The sequence below is a fragment of the Hyla sarda genome, unplaced genomic scaffold (genome assembly GCF_029499605.1).
Source record: "Hyla sarda isolate aHylSar1 unplaced genomic scaffold, aHylSar1.hap1 scaffold_285, whole genome shotgun sequence".
Taxonomy (NCBI): domain Eukaryota; kingdom Metazoa; phylum Chordata; class Amphibia; order Anura; family Hylidae; genus Hyla; species Hyla sarda.
Genome location: NW_026609556.1, coordinates 133705 through 153997, shown reverse-complemented (window position 1 = coordinate 153997; position 20293 = coordinate 133705). Strand labels below are relative to the sequence as shown.

Here is a 20293-nt window from a genome sequence, read left to right as displayed (position 1 = left end):
TGACATTTCTGCGACTTTAGCTTCTAGAGCATTTTTACAACATTATACATAGGTGCTGAATACATAAAAAGCGACTGTTCAGCGACAGACAAGTCGCATCGGCTGAAAGTAGGCCAGAATGTCAGTCCATGTTGGAGCAGGTTTAGATACAGTCTAAAGCATAGATCTCAAAGTCTGTGCACAGAATTTAGCAAGGGCCTCGCACCTTCTGATGCATCAGGTAGGTGCACAATAGCATAGCCTAACCCTCTGTACTTTGGTCTATATTGATGCGGGACATAGACAGCCAGCTGATGACCAATCCATTAGTGCAATGGATGGCTGGAAGCATTTGTCTTTGCCTTTGCAATACCACAGAAGCAATGCATGGTCAATGTACAGCAATGACACACCTGTGTGAACAGCCAGGAGACCCCCCCCCCCCCCCATGTTATGTTACATAGTTACATAGTTAGTACGGTCGAAAAAAGACATATGTCCATCAAGTTCAACCAGGGAATTAAGGGGTAGGGGTGTGGCGCGATATTGGGGAAGGGATGAGATTTTATATTTCTTCATAAGCATTAATCTTATTTTGTCAATTAGGAACATTCAGCACCCACCCGCTATCAAGGCAGCTGCCTATCATGTCATGCCCTACCTGCACAGGTGTGCTGGCTACTCAAATGATCCAATTAAGGAGGCCATTTAGTCAGCAGCAGCAGAAGTCCTGTGCCTGGACGCTCCAACAGGGGCCAGACACAAGCAGAAGCAGAAGCAGCAGCAGCAGCAGCACCACCTTTTGTTTTTTGGCTGCAGCAGCAGCAAGGCCCACAGGGCTGGCTAGCCAGCAAGCAGGTAGCAATGAAAGTAGGAATCTTTCTTTTTAACCCTGTAAGGGGGTGGTGCACTGTACCCGAAGATACTGCCATATCGGGTCAATGCATAGGGCGACGGAAGCAAGCTTCGAAATCGGCCCCCGTTCTCAAAAATCCATTTAATATATGGTCCCCAGATAGGGGACGTATCAGATATTAAACTGATAAGAACAGATACTACACTTGATCTTAGCCAAAAGGCCGAGAAGCGATAACCGTGAAAGGGGCGGGCCCAACAAGGTCCCCTTCATGGGCACTATCACTGCTTGCTGTCAGGGAGGCTGCCAGACAATTTTCCATGCACACTCTGGGCTGGGGGGCAGTCAACCACCAGTACACACAGCAGAACCTAAACCCATACCATTATTGCTAAGCAGCAAGACAGGGGCCCATTGCACTCCCACGGGGCCTTTTTAAATGCAATCCATAACCCGGATTTGCCAGGAACCCTTCTTACTCCTCCTACTTGCATGTGACACTGGGCTTAGGATCTGCATAGGAAACACACACACAAGCACACACCTACCTTTGTTGCCTGCAGATGCCTCCTTGGCTGTCCCCAAACGGTATCAAACCAACACCCACGGGAAGCTGTAAGCATAGAGGACATGCCTGCACCCCATTGGACTTACCTGTGTGGGTTAAATCCGGGTTATTTGACAACCTATGGCGGTGATGGTTCTGCTCAGGCAGAGCAGTGCTGATGCTCCTCATAAAGCTGTCGCTGCTGTGAAGGTTCTAGGTGACATCACAAATCCCTATGGTTACATACACAACAAAGCTGGGTTGTTGTTGTTTACACTCTGCAAGGCCTGTGGAAGTGAGTGACATCATAGCACTGTAGTTCTGAGGGTTCTAGATGGATGCAACAATCTCCTGTTGCTTCTATGAAGGCCGTAATAGACGACATCACCAAACAGCTCCATAGTCACATACACAGCAAAGGAGAGATGTTGTTTACACCTAGTGATGTCAGTGGTATTGAGTGACATCACAGCACAGTGCTAAGGCTCCTGGGCCTGGACACAGCAGCGGCTGCAATATCTCAACGGAGAATACGTTTATATCTATGTGTGTGTGTGCGCGTATATATATATATATATATATATATATATATATATATATATATATATATTTCTCCGCCGAAATCACTTTTAAACCCATTTCCACCTTTTTTTCCCTTCTCTTCCTCTTACTTTTTTTTCACGTTTTTTTACATTTTTCTCCTTTTCGCCTCTTTTCTGGGCGTATTATTCTTCTTTTTCTTCTTTTTTTTCGTCTAATGCATACCCCATCAGTGCAGCAATGCTTATTCAATACCGCCAGCAGATGGAGACACTGGGGGATAATTTTCTAAGGATTTATACTGATTTTTCCTGTCTGAATTTGTCGCACAGAAAGTTGCAGGCCAAATATGTGTGACATTTCTGCGACTTTAGCTTCTAGAGCATTTTTACAACATTATACATAGGTGCTGAATACATAAAAAGCGACTGTTCAGCGACAGACAAGTCGCATCGGCTGAAAGTAGGCCAGAATGTCAGTCCATGTTGGAGCAGGTTTAGATACAGTCTAAAGCATAGATCTCAAAGTCTGTGCACAGAATTTAGCAAGAGCCTCGCACCTTCTGATGCATCAGGTAGGTGCACAATAGCATAGCCTAACCCTCTGTACTTTGGTCTATATTGATGCGGGACATAGACAGCCAGCTGATGACCAATCCATTAGTGCAATGGATGGCTGGAAGCATTTGTCTTTGCCTTTGCAATACCACAGAAGCAATGCATGGTCAATGTACAGCAATGACACACCTGTGTGAACAGCCAGGAGACCCCCCCCCCCCCCCATGTTATGTTACATAGTTACATAGTTAGTACGGTCGAAAAAAGACATATGTCCATCAAGTTCAACCAGGGAATTAAGGGGTAGGGGTGTGGCGCGATATTGGGGAAGGGATGAGATTTTATATTTCTTCATAAGCATTAATCTTATTTTGTCAATTAGGAACATTCAGCACCCACCCGCTATCAAGGCAGCTGCCTATCATGTCATGCCCTACCTGCACAGGTGTGCTGGCTACTCAAATGATCCAATTAAGGAGGCCATTTAGTCAGCAGCAGCAGAAGTCCTGTGCCTGGACGCTCCAACAGGGGCCAGACACAAGCAGAAGCAGAAGCAGCAGAAGCAGCAGCAGCACCACCTTTTGTTTTTTGGCTGCAGCAGCAGCAAGGCCCACAGGGCTGGCTAGCTGGCTAGCCAGCAAGCAGGTAGCAATGAAAGTAGGAATCTTTCTTTTTAACCCTGTAAGGGGGTGGTGCACTGTACCCGAAGATACTGCCATATCGGGTCAATGCATAGGGCGACGGAAGCAAGCTTCGAAATCGGCCCCCGTTCTCAAAAATCCATTTAATATATGGTCCCCAGATAGGGGACGTATCAGATATTAAACTGATAAGAACAGATACTACACTTGATCTTAGCCAAAAGGCCGAGAAGCGATAACCGTGAAAGGGGCGGGCCCAACAAGGTCCCCTTCATGGGCACTATCACTGCTTGCTGTCAGGGAGGCTGCCAGACAATTTTCCATGCACACTCTGGGCTGGGGGGCAGTCAACCACCAGTACACACAGCAGAACCTAAACCCATACCATTATTGCTAAGCAGCAAGACAGGGGCCCATTGCACTCCCACGGGGCCTTTTTAAATGCAATCCATAACCCGGATTTGCCAGGAACCCTTCTTACTCCTCCTACTTGCATGTGACACTGGGCTTAGGATCTGCATAGGAAACACACACACAAGCACACACCTACCTTTGTTGCCTGCAGATGCCTCCTTGGCTGTCCCCAAACGGTATCAAACCAACACCCACGGGAAGCTGTAAGCATAGAGGACATGCCTGCACCCCATTGGACTTACCTGTGTGGGTTAAATCCGGGTTATTTGACAACCTATGGCGGTGATGGTTCTGCTCAGGCAGAGCAGTGCTGATGCTCCTCATAAAGCTGTCGCTGCTGTGAAGGTTCTAGGTGACATCACAAATCCCTATGGTTACATACACAACAAAGCTGGGTTGTTGTTGTTTACACTCTGCAAGGCCTGTGGAAGTGAGTGACATCATAGCACTGTAGTTCTGAGGGTTCTAGATGGATGCAACAATCTCCTGTTGCTTCTATGAAGGCCGTAATAGACGACATCACCAAACAGCTCCATAGTCACATACACAGCAAAGGAGAGATGTTGTTTACACCTAGTGATGTCAGTGGTATTGAGTGACATCACAGCACAGTGCTAAGGCTCCTGGGCCTGGACACAGCAGCGGCTGCAATATCTCAACGGAGAATACGTTTATATCTATGTGTGTGTGTGCGCGTATATATATATATATATATATATATATATATATATATATATATATATTTCTCCGCCGAAATCACTTTTAAACCCATTTCCACCTTTTTTTCCCTTCTCTTCCTCTTACTTTTTTTTCACGTTTTTTTACGTTTTTCTCCTTTTCGCCTCTTTTCTGGGCGTATTATTCTTCTTTTTCTTCTTTTTTTTCGTCTAATGCATACCCCATCAGTGCAGCAATGCTTATTTAATACCGCCAGCAGATGGAGACACTGGGGGATAATTTTCTAAGGATTTATACTGATTTTTCCTGTCTGAATTTGTCGCACAGAAAGTTGCAGGCCAAATATGTGTGACATTTCTGCGACTTTAGCTTCTAGAGCATTTTTACAACATTATACATAGGTGCTGAATACATAAAAAGCGACTGTTCAGCGACAGACAAGTCGCATCGGCTGAAAGTAGGCCAGAATGTCAGTCCATGTTGGAGCAGGTTTAGATACAGTCTAAAGCATAGATCTCAAAGTCTGTGCACAGAATTTAGCAAGGGCCTCGCACCTTCTGATGCATCAGGTAGGTGCACAATAGCATAGCCTAACCCTCTGTACTTTGGTCTATATTGATGCGGGACATAGACAGCCAGCTGATGACCAATCCATTAGTGCAATGGATGGCTGGAAGCATTTGTCTTTGCCTTTGCAATACCACAGAAGCAATGCATGGTCAATGTACAGCAATGACACACCTGTGTGAACAGCCAGGAGACCCCCCCCCCCCCCCCCCATGTTATGTTACATAGTTACATAGTTAGTACGGTCGAAAAAAGACATATGTCCATTAGTGTTGCTCGCGAATATTCGCAATTCGAATTTTATTCGCGAATATCGCATATTCGCGAATTCGCGAATTTCGCGAATATAGCACTATATATTCGTAATTACGAATATTTTTTTTTTTTTTTTTTTTCTTCACAGTACACATCACAGTGATCATCCCTCTCTGCTTCCAGCTTGTGTGGTGTAAAGAAGGCTCTAATACTACTGTATGAGACTGCCGAACGAAAATTCGCATATGCGAAAATCAGCAAATGCTAATTTTCGCATATGCGAATTTCCGCTTATGCTAATTTTGTATATGTTAATTTTCGCATTTGTTAATTTTCGCATACGCGAATGTTCGCATATGCGAAAATAAAACGAGAATATTACGAATATGCGAATATTCGCGAATATATGACGAATATTCGTCCATATATTCGCGAATATTCGCGAATTCGAATATGGCCTATGCCGCTCAACACTAATGTCCATCAAGTTCAACCAGGGAATTAAGGGGTAGGGGTGTGGCGCGATATTGGGGAAGGGATGAGATTTTATATTTCTTCATAAGCATTAATCTTATTTTGTCAATTAGGAACATTCAGCACCCACCCGCTATCAAGGCAGCTGCCTATCATGTCATGCCCTACCTGCACAGGTGTGCTGGCTACTCAAATGATCCAATTAAGGAGGCCATTTAGTCAGCAGCAGCAGAAGTCCTGTGCCTGGACGCTCCAACAGGGGCCAGACACAAGCAGAAGCAGAAGCAGCAGAAGCAGCAGCAGCACCACCTTTTGTTTTTTGGCTGCAGCAGCAGCAAGGCCCACAGGGCTGGCTAGCTGGCTAGCCAGCAAGCAGGTAGCAATGAAAGTAGGAATCTTTCTTTTTAACCCTGTAAGGGGGTGGTGCACTGTACCCGAAGATACTGCCATATCGGGTCAATGCATAGGGCGACGGAAGCAAGCTTCGAAATCGGCCCCCGTTCTCAAAAATCCATTTAATATATGGTCCCCAGATAGGGGACGTATCAGATATTAAACTGATAAGAACAGATACTACACTTGATCTTAGCCAAAAGGCCGAGAAGCGATAACCGTGAAAGGGGCGGGCCCAACAAGGTCCCCTTCATGGGCACTATCACTGCTTGCTGTCAGGGAGGCTGCCAGACAATTTTCCATGCACACTCTGGGCTGGGGGGCAGTCAACCACCAGTACACACAGCAGAACCTAAACCCATACCATTATTGCTAAGCAGCAAGACAGGGGCCCATTGCACTCCCACGGGGCCTTTTTAAATGCAATCCATAACCCGGATTTGCCAGGAACCCTTCTTACTCCTCCTACTTGCATGTGACACTGGGCTTAGGATCTGCATAGGAAACACACACACAAGCACACACCTACCTTTGTTGCCTGCAGATGCCTCCTTGGCTGTCCCCAAACGGTATCAAACCAACACCCACGGGAAGCTGTAAGCATAGAGGACATGCCTGCACCCCATTGGACTTACCTGTGTGGGTTAAATCCGGGTTATTTGACAACCTATGGCGGTGATGGTTCTGCTCAGGCAGAGCAGTGCTGATGCTCCTCATAAAGCTGTCGCTGCTGTGAAGGTTCTAGGTGACATCACAAATCCCTATGGTTACATACACAACAAAGCTGGGTTGTTGTTGTTTACACTCTGCAAGGCCTGTGGAAGTGAGTGACATCATAGCACTGTAGTTCTGAGGGTTCTAGATGGATGCAACAATCTCCTGTTGCTTCTATGAAGGCCGTAATAGACGACATCACCAAACAGCTCCATAGTCACATACACAGCAAAGGAGAGATGTTGTTTACACCTAGTGATGTCAGTGGTATTGAGTGACATCACAGCACAGTGCTAAGGCTCCTGGGCCTGGACACAGCAGCGGCTGCAATATCTCAACGGAGAATACGTTTATATCTATGTGTGTGTGTGCGCGTATATATATATATATATATATATATATATATATATATATATATATTTCTCCGCCGAAATCACTTTTAAACCCATTTCCACCTTTTTTTCCCTTCTCTTCCTCTTACTTTTTTTTCACGTTTTTTTACGTTTTTCTCCTTTTCGCCTCTTTTCTGGGCGTATTATTCTTCTTTTTCTTCTTTTTTTTCGTCTAATGCATACCCCATCAGTGCAGCAATGCTTATTCAATACCGCCAGCAGATGGAGACACTGGGGGATAATTTTCTAAGGATTTATACTGATTTTTCCTGTCTGAATTTGTCGCACAGAAAGTTGCAGGCCAAATATGTGTGACATTTCTGCGACTTTAGCTTCTAGAGCATTTTTACAACATTATACATAGGTGCTGAATACATAAAAAGCGACTGTTCAGCGACAGACAAGTCGCATTGGCTGAAAGTAGGCCAGAATGTCAGTCCATGTTGGAGCAGGTTTAGATACAGTCTAAAGCATAGATCTCAAAGTCTGTGCACAGAATTTAGCAAGGGCCTCGCACCTTCTGATGCATCAGGTAGGTGCACAATAGCATAGCCTAACCCTCTGTACTTTGGTCTATATTGATGCGGGACATAGACAGCCAGCTGATGACCAATCCATTAGTGCAATGGATGGCTGGAAGCATTTGTCTTTGCCTTTGCAATACCACAGAAGCAATGCATGGTCAATGTACAGCAATGACACACCTGTGTGAACAGCCAGGAGACCCCCCCATGTTATGTTACATAGTTACATAGTTAGTACGGTCGAAAAAAGACATATGTCCATCAAGTTCAACCAGGGAATTAAGGGGTAGGGGTGTGGCGCGATATTGGGGAAGGGATGAGATTTTATATTTCTTCATAAGCATTAATCTTATTTTGTCAATTAGGAACATTCAGCACCCACCCGCTATCAAGGCAGCTGCCTATCATGTCATGCCCTACCTGCACAGGTGTGCTGGCTACTCAAATGATCCAATTAAGGAGGCCATTTAGTCAGCAGCAGCAGAAGTCCTGTGCCTGGACGCTCCAACAGGGGCCAGACACAAGCAGAAGCAGAAGCAGCAGAAGCAGCAGCAGCACCACCTTTTGTTTTTTGGCTGCAGCAGCAGCAAGGCCCACAGGGCTGGCTAGCTGGCTAGCCAGCAAGCAGGTAGCAATGAAAGTAGGAATCTTTCTTTTTAACCCTGTAAGGGGGTGGTGCACTGTACCCGAAGATACTGCCATATCGGGTCAATGCATAGGGCGACGGAAGCAAGCTTCGAAATCGGCCCCCGTTCTCAAAAATCCATTTAATATATGGTCCCCAGATAGGGGACGTATCAGATATTAAACTGATAAGAACAGATACTACACTTGATCTTAGCCAAAAGGCCGAGAAGCGATAACCGTGAAAGGGGCGGGCCCAACAAGGTCCCCTTCATGGGCACTATCACTGCTTGCTGTCAGGGAGGCTGCCAGACAATTTTCCATGCACACTCTGGGCTGGGGGGCAGTCAACCACCAGTACACACAGCAGAACCTAAACCCATACCATTATTGCTAAGCAGCAAGACAGGGGCCCATTGCACTCCCACGGGGCCTTTTTAAATGCAATCCATAACCCGGATTTGCCAGGAACCCTTCTTACTCCTCCTACTTGCATGTGACACTGGGCTTAGGATCTGCATAGGAAACACACACACAAGCACACACCTACCTTTGTTGCCTGCAGATGCCTCCTTGGCTGTCCCCAAACGGTATCAAACCAACACCCACGGGAAGCTGTAAGCATAGAGGACATGCCTGCACCCCATTGGACTTACCTGTGTGGGTTAAATCCGGGTTATTTGACAACCTATGGCGGTGATGGTTCTGCTCAGGCAGAGCAGTGCTGATGCTCCTCATAAAGCTGTCGCTGCTGTGAAGGTTCTAGGTGACATCACAAATCCCTATGGTTACATACACAACAAAGCTGGGTTGTTGTTGTTTACACTCTGCAAGGCCTGTGGAAGTGAGTGACATCATAGCACTGTAGTTCTGAGGGTTCTAGATGGATGCAACAATCTCCTGTTGCTTCTATGAAGGCCGTAATAGACGACATCACCAAACAGCTCCATAGTCACATACACAGCAAAGGAGAGATGTTGTTTACACCTAGTGATGTCAGTGGTATTGAGTGACATCACAGCACAGTGCTAAGGCTCCTGGGCCTGGACACAGCAGCGGCTGCAATATCTCAACGGAGAATACGTTTATATCTATGTGTGTGTGTGCGCGTATATATATATATATATATATATATATATATATATATATATATATATATTTCTCCGCCGAAATCACTTTTAAACCCATTTCCACCTTTTTTTCCCTTCTCTTCCTCTTACTTTTTTTTCACGTTTTTTTACGTTTTTCTCCTTTTCGCCTCTTTTCTGGGCGTATTATTCTTCTTTTTCTTCTTTTTTTTCGTCTAATGCATACCCCATCAGTGCAGCAATGCTTATTCAATACCGCCAGCAGATGGAGACACTGGGGGATAATTTTCTAAGGATTTATACTGATTTTTCCTGTCTGAATTTGTCGCACAGAAAGTTGCAGGCCAAATATGTGTGACATTTCTGCGACTTTAGCTTCTAGAGCATTTTTACAACATTATACATAGGTGCTGAATACATAAAAAGCGACTGTTCAGCGACAGACAAGTCGCATCGGCTGAAAGTAGGCCAGAATGTCAGTCCATGTTGGAGCAGGTTTAGATACAGTCTAAAGCATAGATCTCAAAGTCTGTGCACAGAATTTAGCAAGGGCCTCGCACCTTCTGATGCATCAGGTAGGTGCACAATAGCATAGCCTAACCCTCTGTACTTTGGTCTATATTGATGCGGGACATAGACAGCCAGCTGATGACCAATCCATTAGTGCAATGGATGGCTGGAAGCATTTGTCTTTGCCTTTGCAATACCACAGAAGCAATGCATGGTCAATGTACAGCAATGACACACCTGTGTGAACAGCCAGGAGACCCCCCCCCCCCCCATGTTATGTTACATAGTTACATAGTTAGTACGGTCGAAAAAAGACATATGTCCATCAAGTTCAACCAGGGAATTAAGGGGTAGGGGTGTGGCGCGATATTGGGGAAGGGATGAGATTTTATATTTCTTCATAAGCATTAATCTTATTTTGTCAATTAGGAACATTCAGCACCCACCCGCTATCAAGGCAGCTGCCTATCATGTCATGCCCTACCTGCACAGGTGTGCTGGCTACTCAAATGATCCAATTAAGGAGGCCATTTAGTCAGCAGCAGCAGAAGTCCTGTGCCTGGACGCTCCAACAGGGGCCAGACACAAGCAGAAGCAGAAGCAGCAGAAGCAGCAGCAGCACCACCTTTTGTTTTTTGGCTGCAGCAGCAGCAAGGCCCACAGGGCTGGCTAGCTGGCTAGCCAGCAAGCAGGTAGCAATGAAAGTAGGAATCTTTCTTTTTAACCCTGTAAGGGGGTGGTGCACTGTACCCGAAGATACTGCCATATCGGGTCAATGCATAGGGCGACGGAAGCAAGCTTCGAAATCGGCCCCCGTTCTCAAAAATCCATTTAATATATGGTCCCCAGATAGGGGACGTATCAGATATTAAACTGATAAGAACAGATACTACACTTGATCTTAGCCAAAAGGCCGAGAAGCGATAACCGTGAAAGGGGCGGGCGCAACAAGGTCCCCTTCATGGGCACTATCACTGCTTGCTGTCAGGGAGGCTGCCAGACAATTTTCCATGCACACTCTGGGCTGGGGGGCAGTCAACCACCAGTACACACAGCAGAACCTAAACCCATACCATTATTGCTAAGCAGCAAGACAGGGGCCCATTGCACTCCCACGGGGCCTTTTTAAATGCAATCCATAACCCGGATTTGCCAGGAACCCTTCTTACTCCTCCTACTTGCATGTGACACTGGGCTTAGGATCTGCATAGGAAACACACACACAAGCACACACCTACCTTTGTTGCCTGCAGATGCCTCCTTGGCTGTCCCCAAACGGTATCAAACCAACACCCACGGGAAGCTGTAAGCATAGAGGACATGCCTGCACCCCATTGGACTTACCTGTGTGGGTTAAATCCGGGTTATTTGACAACCTATGGCGGTGATGGTTCTGCTCAGGCAGAGCAGTGCTGATGCTCCTCATAAAGCTGTCGCTGCTGTGAAGGTTCTAGGTGACATCACAAATCCCTATGGTTACATACACAACAAAGCTGGGTTGTTGTTGTTTACACTCTGCAAGGCCTGTGGAAGTGAGTGACATCATAGCACTGTAGTTCTGAGGGTTCTAGATGGATGCAACAATCTCCTGTTGCTTCTATGAAGGCCATAATAGACGACATCACCAAACAGCTCCATAGTCACATACACAGCAAAGGGGAGATGTTGTTTACACCTAGTGATGTCAGTGGTATTGAGTGACATCACAGCACAGTGCTAAGGCTCCTGGGCCTGGACACAGCAGCGGCTGCAATATCTCAACGGAGAATACGTTTATATATATGTGTGTGTGTGCGCGTATATATATATATATATATATATATATATATATATATATATATATATATTTCTCCGCCGAAATCACTTTTAAACCCATTTCCACCTTTTTTTCCCTTCTCTTCCTCTTACTTTTTTTTCACGTTTTTTTACGTTTTTCTCCTTTTCGCCTCTTTTCTGGGCGTATTATTCTTCTTTTTCTTCTTTTTTTTCGTCTAATGCATACCCCATCAGTGCAGCAATGCTTATTCAATACCGCCAGCAGATGGAGACACTGGGGGATAATTTTCTAAGGATTTATACTGATTTTTCCTGTCTGAATTTGTCGCACAGAAAGTTGCAGGCCAAATATGTGTGACATTTCTGCGACTTTAGCTTCTAGAGCATTTTTACAACATTATACATAGGTGCTGAATACATAAAAAGCGACTGTTCAGCGACAGACAAGTCGCATCGGCTGAAAGTAGGCCAGAATGTCAGTCCATGTTGGAGCAGGTTTAGATACAGTCTAAAGCATAGATCTCAAAGTCTGTGCACAGAATTTAGCAAGGGCCTCACACCTTCTGATGCATCAGGTAGGTGCACAATAGCATAGCCTAACCCTCTGTACTTTGGTCTATATTGATGCGGGACATAGACAGCCAGCTGATGACCAATCCATTAGTGCAATGGATGGCTGGAAGCATTTGTCTTTGCCTTTGCAATACCACAGAAGCAATGCATGGTCAATGTACAGCAATGACACACCTGTGTGAACAGCCAGGAGACCCCCCCCCCATGTTATGTTACATAGTTACATAGTTAGTACGGTCGAAAAAAGACATATGTCCATCAAGTTCAACCAGGGAATTAAGGGGTAGGGGTGTGGCGCGATATTGGGGAAGGGATGAGATTTTATATTTCTTCATAAGCATTAATCTTATTTTGTCAATTAGGAACATTCAGCACCCACCCGCTATCAAGGCAGCTGCCTATCATGTCATGCCCTACCTGCACAGGTGTGCTGGCTACTCAAATGATCCAATTAAGGAGGCCATTTAGTCAGCAGCAGCAGAAGTCCTGTGCCTGGACGCTCCAACAGGGGCCAGACACAAGCAGAAGCAGAAGCAGCAGAAGCAGCAGCAGCACCACCTTTTGTTTTTTGGCTGCAGCAGCAGCAAGGCCCACAGGGCTGGCTAGCTGGCTAGCCAGCAAGCAGGTAGCAATGAAAGTAGGAATCTTTCTTTTTAACCCTGTAAGGGGGTGGTGCACTGTACCCGAAGATACTGCCATATCGGGTCAATGCATAGGGCGACGGAAGCAAGCTTCGAAATCGGCCCCCGTTCTCAAAAATCCATTTAATATATGGTCCCCAGATAGGGGACGTATCAGATATTAAACTGATAAGAACAGATACTACACTTGATCTTAGCCAAAAGGCCGAGAAGCGATAACCGTGAAAGGGGCGGGCCCAACAAGGTCCCCTTCATGGGCACTATCACTGCTTGCTGTCAGGGAGGCTGCCAGACAATTTTCCATGCACACTCTGGGCTGGGGGGCAGTCAACCACCAGTACACACAGCAGAACCTAAACCCATACCATTATTGCTAAGCAGCAAGACAGGGGCCCATTGCACTCCCACGGGGCCTTTTTAAATGCAATCCATAACCCGGATTTGCCAGGAACCCTTCTTACTCCTCCTACTTGCATGTGACACTGGGCTTAGGATCTGCATAGGAAACACACACACAAGCACACACCTACCTTTGTTGCCTGCAGATGCCTCCTCTGCTGTCCCCAAACGGTATCAAACCAACACCCACGGGAAGCTGTAAGCATAGAGGACATGCCTGCACCCCATTGGACTTACCTGTGTGGGTTAAATCCGGGTTATTTGACAACCTATGGCGGTGATGGTTCTGCTCAGGCAGAGCAGTGCTGATGCTCCTCATAAAGCTGTCGCTGCTGTGAAGGTTCTAGGTGACATCACAAATCCCTATGGTTACATACACAACAAAGCTGGGTTGTTGTTGTTTACACTCTGCAAGGCCTGTGGAAGTGAGTGACATCATAGCACTGTAGTTCTGAGGGTTCTAGATGGATGCAACAATCTCCTGTTGCTTCTATGAAGGCCGTAATAGACGACATCACCAAACAGCTCCATAGTCACATACACAGCAAAGGAGAGATGTTGTTTACACCTAGTGATGTCAGTGGTATTGAGTGACATCACAGCACAGTGCTAAGGCTCCTGGGCCTGGACACAGCAGCGGCTGCAATATCTCAACGGAGAATACGTTTATATCTATGTGTGTGTGTGCGCGTATATATATATATATATATATATATATATATATATATATATATATATTTCTCCGCCGAAATCACTTTTAAACCCATTTCCACCTTTTTTTCCCTTCTCTTCCTCTTACTTTTTTTTCACGTTTTTTTACGTTTTTCTCCTTTTCGCCTCTTTTCTGGGCGTATTATTCTTCTTTTTCTTCTTTTTTTTCGTCTAATGCATACCCCATCAGTGCAGCAATGCTTATTCAATACCGCCAGCAGATGGAGACACTGGGGGATAATTTTCTAAGGATTTATACTGATTTTTCCTGTCTGAATTTGTCGCACAGAAAGTTGCAGGCCAAATATGTGTGACATTTCTGCGACTTTAGCTTCTAGAGCATTTTTACAACATTATACATAGGTGCTGAATACATAAAAAGCGACTGTTCAGCGACAGACAAGTCGCATCGGCTGAAAGTAGGCCAGAATGTCAGTCCATGTTGGAGCAGGTTTAGATACAGTCTAAAGCATAGATCTCAAAGTCTGTGCACAGAATTTAGCAAGGGCCTCGCACCTTCTGATGCATCAGGTAGGTGCACAATAGCATAGCCTAACCCTCTGTACTTTGGTCTATATTGATGCGGGACATAGACAGCCAGCTGATGACCAATCCATTAGTGCAATGGATGGCTGGAAGCATTTGTCTTTGCCTTTGCAATACCACAGAAGCAATGCATGGTCAATGTACAGCAATGACACACCTGTGTGAACAGCCAGGAGACCCCCCCCCCCCCCCCCATGTTATGTTACATAGTTACATAGTTAGTACGGTCGAAAAAAGACATATGTCCATCAAGTTCAACCAGGGAATTAAGGGGTAGGGGTGTGGCGCGATATTGGGGAAGGGATGAGATTTTATATTTCTTCATAAGCATTAATCTTATTTTGTCAATTAGGAACATTCAGCACCCACCCGCTATCAAGGCAGCTGCCTATCATGTCATGCCCTACCTGCACAGGTGTGCTGGCTACTCAAATGATCCAATTAAGGAGGCCATTTAGTCAGCAGCAGCAGAAGTCCTGTGCCTGGACGCTCCAACAGGGGCCAGACACAAGCAGAAGCAGAAGCAGCAGAAGCAGCAGCAGCACCACCTTTTGTTTTTTGGCTGCAGCAGCAGCAAGGCCCACAGGGCTGGCTAGCTGGCTAGCCAGCAAGCAGGTAGCAATGAAAGTAGGAATCTTTCTTTTTAACCCTGTAAGGGGGTGGTGCACTGTACCCGAAGATACTGCCATATCGGGTCAATGCATAGGGCGACGGAAGCAAGCTTCGAAATCGGCCCCCGTTCTCAAAAATCCATTTAATATATGGTCCCCAGATAGGGGACGTATCAGATATTAAACTGATAAGAACAGATACTACACTTGATCTTAGCCAAAAGGCCGAGAAGCGATAACCGTGAAAGGGGCGGGCCCAACAAGGTCCCCTTCATGGGCACTATCACTGCTTGCTGTCAGGGAGGCTGCCAGACAATTTTCCATGCACACTCTGGGCTGGGGGGCAGTCAACCACCAGTACACACAGCAGAACCTAAACCCATACCATTATTGCTAAGCAGCAAGACAGGGGCCCATTGCACTCCCACGGGGCCTTTTTAAATGCAATCCATAACCCGGATTTGCCAGGAACCCTTCTCACTCCTCCTACTTGCATGTGACACTGGGCTTAGGATCTGCATAGGAAACACACACACAAGCACACACCTACCTTTGTTGCCTGCAGATGCCTCCTTGGCTGTCCCCAAACGGTATCAAACCAACACCCACGGGAAGCTGTAAGCATAGAGGACATGCCTGCACCCCATTGGACTTACCTGTGTGGGTTAAATCCGGGTTATTTGACAACCTATGGCGGTGATGGTTCTGCTCAGGCAGAGCAGTGCTGATGCTCCTCATAAAGCTGTCGCTGCTGTGAAGGTTCTAGGTGACATCACAAATCCCTATGGTTACATACACAACAAAGCTGGGTTGTTGTTGTTTACACTCTGCAAGGCCTGTGGAAGTGAGTGACATCATAGCACTGTAGTTCTGAGGGTTCTAGATGGATGCAACAATCTCCTGTTGCTTCTATGAAGGCCGTAATAGACGACATCACCAAACAGCTCCATAGTCACATACACAGCAAAGGAGAGATGTTGTTTACACCTAGTGATGTCAGTGGTATTGAGTGACATCACAGCACAGTGCTAAGGCTCCTGGGCCTGGACACAGCAGCGGCTGCAATATCTCAACGGAGAATACGTTTATATCTATGTGTGTGTGTGCGCGTATATATATATATATATATATATATATATATATATATATATATATATATATATATATATTTCTCCGCCGAAATCACTTTTAAACCCATTTCCACCTTTTTTTCCCTTCTCTTCCTCTTACTTTTTTTTCACGTTTTTTTACGTTTTTCTCCTTTTCGCCTCTTTTCTGGGCGTATTATTCTTCTTTTTCTTCTTTTTTTTCGTCTAATGCATACCCCATCAGTGCAGCAATGCTTATTCAATACCGCCAGCAGATGGAGACACTGGGGGATAATTTTCTAAGGATTTATACTGATTTTTCCTGTCTGAATTTGTCGCACAGAAAGTTGCAGGCCAAATATGTGTGACATTTCTGCGACTTTAGCTTCTAGAGCATTTTTACAACATTATACATAGGTGCTGAATACATAAAAAGCGACTGTTCAGCGACAGACAAGTCGCATCGGCTGAAAGTAGGCCAGAATGTCAGTCCATGTTGGAGCAGGTTTAGATACAGTCTAAAGCATAGATCTCAAAGTCTGTGCACAGAATTTAGCAAGGGCCTCGCACCTTCTGATGCATCAGGTAGGTGCACAATAGCATAGCCTAACCCTCTGTACTTTGGTCTATATTGATGCGGGACATAGACAGCCAGCTGATGACCAATCCATTAGTGCAATGGATGGCTGGAAGCATTTGTCTTTGCCTTTGCAATACCACAGAAGCAATGCATGGTCAATGTACAGCAATGACACACCTGTGTGAACAGCCAGGAGACCCCCCCCCCCCACCCATGTTATGTTACATAGTTACATAGTTAGTACGGTCGAAAAAAGACATATGTCCATCAAGTTCAACCAGGGAATTAAGGGGTAGGGGTGTGGCGCGATATTGGGGAAGGGATGAGATTTTATATTTCTTCATAAGCATTAATCTTATTTTGTCAATTAGGAACATTCAGCACCCACCCGCTATCAAGGCAGCTGCCTATCATGTCATGCCCTACCTGCACAGGTGTGCTGGCTACTCAAATGATCCAATTAAGGAGGCCATTTAGTCAGCAGCAGCAGAAGTCCTGTGCCTGGACGCTCCAACAGGGGCCAGACACAAGCAGAAGCAGAAGCAGCAGAAGCAGCAGCACCACCACCTTTTGTTTTTTGGCTGCAGCAGCAGCAAGGCCCACAGGGCTGGCTAGCTGGCTAGCCAGCAAGCAGGTAGCAATGAAAGTAGGAATCTTTCTTTTTAACCCTGTAAGGGGGTGGTGCACTGTACCCGAAGATACTGCCATATCGGGTCAATGCATAGGGCGACGGAAGCAAGCTTCGAAATCGGCCCCCGTTCTCAAAAATCCATTTAATATATGGTCCCCAGATAGGGGACGTATCAGATATTAAACTGATAAGAACAGATTTTTTTTTTTTTTTTTTTTTACATTTTTATTGAAAAAACTCAAAAACTTAAATACATCACAAAAAATGTTTACAATACATCAAATACTGTTTTCCATAAATGTAAATTCCACATAGCTAATGCTTTTTTCTGCCCATATCTCTTTTTATCAATTAAATAGTACAAGTAAACTTCACTGTATATCATCTTCAAACATTCTTTTTCACAAATAAAATCTCTTTTGAAGACAAGGATATTACGAACTTTCCATAATACATTTTTTGTACAGTTGATAAAAATCCACAAAATTCTCTCTTTTTCTTTCATAACTCCATCACTTTTGCCATATAAAACAACTTCATGATTTAAAACTTTTAGACCTGTTAGGAATTTCAATAAAGAACCAATTAGTCTAAAAACCTTTTGTGCAAAATAACAATTCCAGAAAAGGTGCAAAACAGTTTCATCTATATTGCAATTATCCCGGGGACAGACACATACAGCATTTAGACCTCTTCTATATTGGAAAAATCTTACCGGAAGACACTCATGGATAATCATCCATGCTAAATCCTTGTGCTCATTAAAAAGATATGGCTCGTTTACCTTTTTCCATATTTGTACACACCTATTATAAGAAAAATTAGAGACCATACATATTTCTTCTTGCAAATTTAACTGTACTTCTATCTTGCGAGCATCCCTCAAGGTTAACAAGTCAAAGTCTTTAAGGTTATACATACGTATAATTTTTTCTAAGATGGCATAATGTTTAGGCGGAGTTAAAAGTACAGGAGAAGATAATGATAAAAACACCCATTCTCTTTTTCTAAAAATATGTCCCGCAGAGTACTTTAAAAAACAGGACCATACACTTTTCATAAAAAGTCCCCTAAAACACCAACTAAAAAACCTTAAGTATAAAAATTTTCTAATACAGGGAACCTGTTTTCCTCCATTTTTTTGTGACTTATACATAGTATCTCTTTTTAATTTTTCTGCTTTAGAACTCCATAGAAACTCAAAGAGAATCCTCTGAAGTTGCCTAGACATAAGTTCATTAGGAGGATAAATCATATTTAAATAGAGCATAATGGGTATTAGCATAGCCTTAATCACCAAAATTTTACCTTCTAAGGATAATTTCCTTAGGGACCAAAAGTCTACCTTTTTCTTTACCTTTTCTTTTACCATTAGCCAACTTTCCTCACCATTGTTATTTTTATCAAAGATGACTCCAAGGATTTTTATTTTTTCTGACTGTAATTTTAGATTTGGTATTTGCACGTTTTCCCATTTACCTATATAAAAACAGTCACATTTAGATAAATTAAGTTTAAAAGCAGAAGCTTTACAAAAGAAATCAGTAACATCAACAACTCTTTGTAAAGAGAAGGCACTTTCACAAAAAACATTAATATCATCCATATAGCCACACACTTTAAGGGTGGCATTATTACCTCCAGGAACTGGCACTCCTTTTATTATTTTATCATTCCTTATTAAGTTTAACAGAGGTTCTATTGCACATATAAACAGTATAGGAGACAGAGGGCAGCCTTGCTTTACCCCTGATGATAAATTAATAAAATCTGTAAGGAAACCATTTATTAAAATCCTGCTAAAAGAACCTTTATATAAGAGAGCAATTTGCTTAATAAATATGTTAGGAAAACCCATGCGTTGTAAAACCATCCATAAAAAACAATGTGATACTCTATCGAACGCTTTATGAAAATCTAGAGATAGAATGGCTAGACTTTGATTCCGCTCTTGCTGATACCATATGACGTCCCTAATAGCATTTAAAGGTTCAGCTACACTCCTTCCTGGGACACCACATACCTGATCCACATGGATGACCTTGTACAAAAACGGCTTCATTCTGTTAACAAAAATTTTTGACATAATCTTATAATCAACATTAAGAAGCGTAATTGGTCTCCAATTTTCTAAGCTGTTCCTATCCCCCTTTTTGGGGATCAGAGACACTATACCACTCCTCCAAGATAAAGGTAGAACATCAGAATTAAAAGCCTCCTTAAAAATATTAAGCAAATCATCTTTAAAAATTTCCCAAAAGGTTTTATAAAACTCTACAGGAAGTCCATCAGAACCTGGTGTTTTACCTGTGGATAAACTTTTAGCAGCAATTTCTAATTCTTGGCATCTTACTTCTGTGCAAAGTGCATCTTGGTCCTCCTTACTTAAACCACAATCTAAAGTGCTTAGGAGAAAATTAGCAGCAGATATATCAATGGGTTTCTCATTAAACAGATCTTGATAAAAGGATTTAGCTTTGGATAACATTCCTACATTAGTAGTTTCATCCTCAATGTTAATCATTAACTTTTTTGTTTCCATTACCTTTTTAAAAAAGAATCTTGTACACTTTTCATCCTTCTCTTTACATTCAACTTTGGAGTTAAAAATTATTTCTTTCCCTTTGTTAGTTATAGCCTTCTGAATATCACTTTTAACACTTAAAATCAGATCGTCTACATATACACCCAGCTCTTTGAGTTGATAATAGGTTTGTAGTTTTGTGTTAAGATCTCTATACCATTTCAATTTCTCTTTTGTTTTTTTAACACCCATCTTAATAAAATACTCTTTAAATTTTACCTTGCAGAATTCCCACCATGCTAAAAGAGAATTAAAATTAGTCCTTGAGTTCTGCAATTTTTTAAAAAGATAGATAAAATTACATTTAATTTCTTCATCTTCAAGCAAAGAGACATTCAGACGCCAGACTCCTTTGGCTCTGCAAACCCCATCAAACTTACATGTAGCAGATAAAATCTTA

General features: G+C 43.8%; 8 non-coding genes across 8 annotated transcripts; all 8 read right to left on the bottom strand.

The window, feature by feature from the left end:
* Window positions 1-879: 879 nt before the first annotated feature.
* On the bottom strand, window positions 880-1070 carry LOC130326464 (U2 spliceosomal RNA). The gene has a single exon (XR_008871060.1). It is a non-coding gene; the product is annotated as a U2 spliceosomal RNA (small nuclear RNA).
* Window positions 1071-3166: 2096 nt separating this feature from the next.
* LOC130326463 (U2 spliceosomal RNA) lies at window positions 3167-3357 on the bottom strand. Its single transcript, XR_008871059.1, has one exon. It is a non-coding gene; the product is annotated as a U2 spliceosomal RNA (small nuclear RNA).
* A 2569-nt stretch (window positions 3358-5926) lies between these two features.
* LOC130326462 (U2 spliceosomal RNA) lies at window positions 5927-6117 on the bottom strand. Its single transcript, XR_008871058.1, has one exon. It is a non-coding gene; the product is annotated as a U2 spliceosomal RNA (small nuclear RNA).
* Window positions 6118-8201: 2084 nt separating this feature from the next.
* Window positions 8202-8392, bottom strand: LOC130326461 (U2 spliceosomal RNA). Its single transcript, XR_008871057.1, has one exon. It is a non-coding gene; the product is annotated as a U2 spliceosomal RNA (small nuclear RNA).
* Window positions 8393-10487: 2095 nt separating this feature from the next.
* Window positions 10488-10678, bottom strand: LOC130326459 (U2 spliceosomal RNA). Its single transcript, XR_008871055.1, has one exon. It is a non-coding gene; the product is annotated as a U2 spliceosomal RNA (small nuclear RNA).
* Window positions 10679-12769: 2091 nt separating this feature from the next.
* LOC130326458 (U2 spliceosomal RNA) lies at window positions 12770-12960 on the bottom strand. Its single transcript, XR_008871054.1, has one exon. It is a non-coding gene; the product is annotated as a U2 spliceosomal RNA (small nuclear RNA).
* Window positions 12961-15056: 2096 nt separating this feature from the next.
* On the bottom strand, window positions 15057-15247 carry LOC130326457 (U2 spliceosomal RNA). The gene has a single exon (XR_008871053.1). It is a non-coding gene; the product is annotated as a U2 spliceosomal RNA (small nuclear RNA).
* Window positions 15248-17354: 2107 nt separating this feature from the next.
* LOC130326565 (U2 spliceosomal RNA) lies at window positions 17355-17550 on the bottom strand. The gene has a single exon (XR_008871151.1). It is a non-coding gene; the product is annotated as a U2 spliceosomal RNA (small nuclear RNA).
* Between the last annotated feature and the right edge of the window lie 2743 nt (window positions 17551-20293).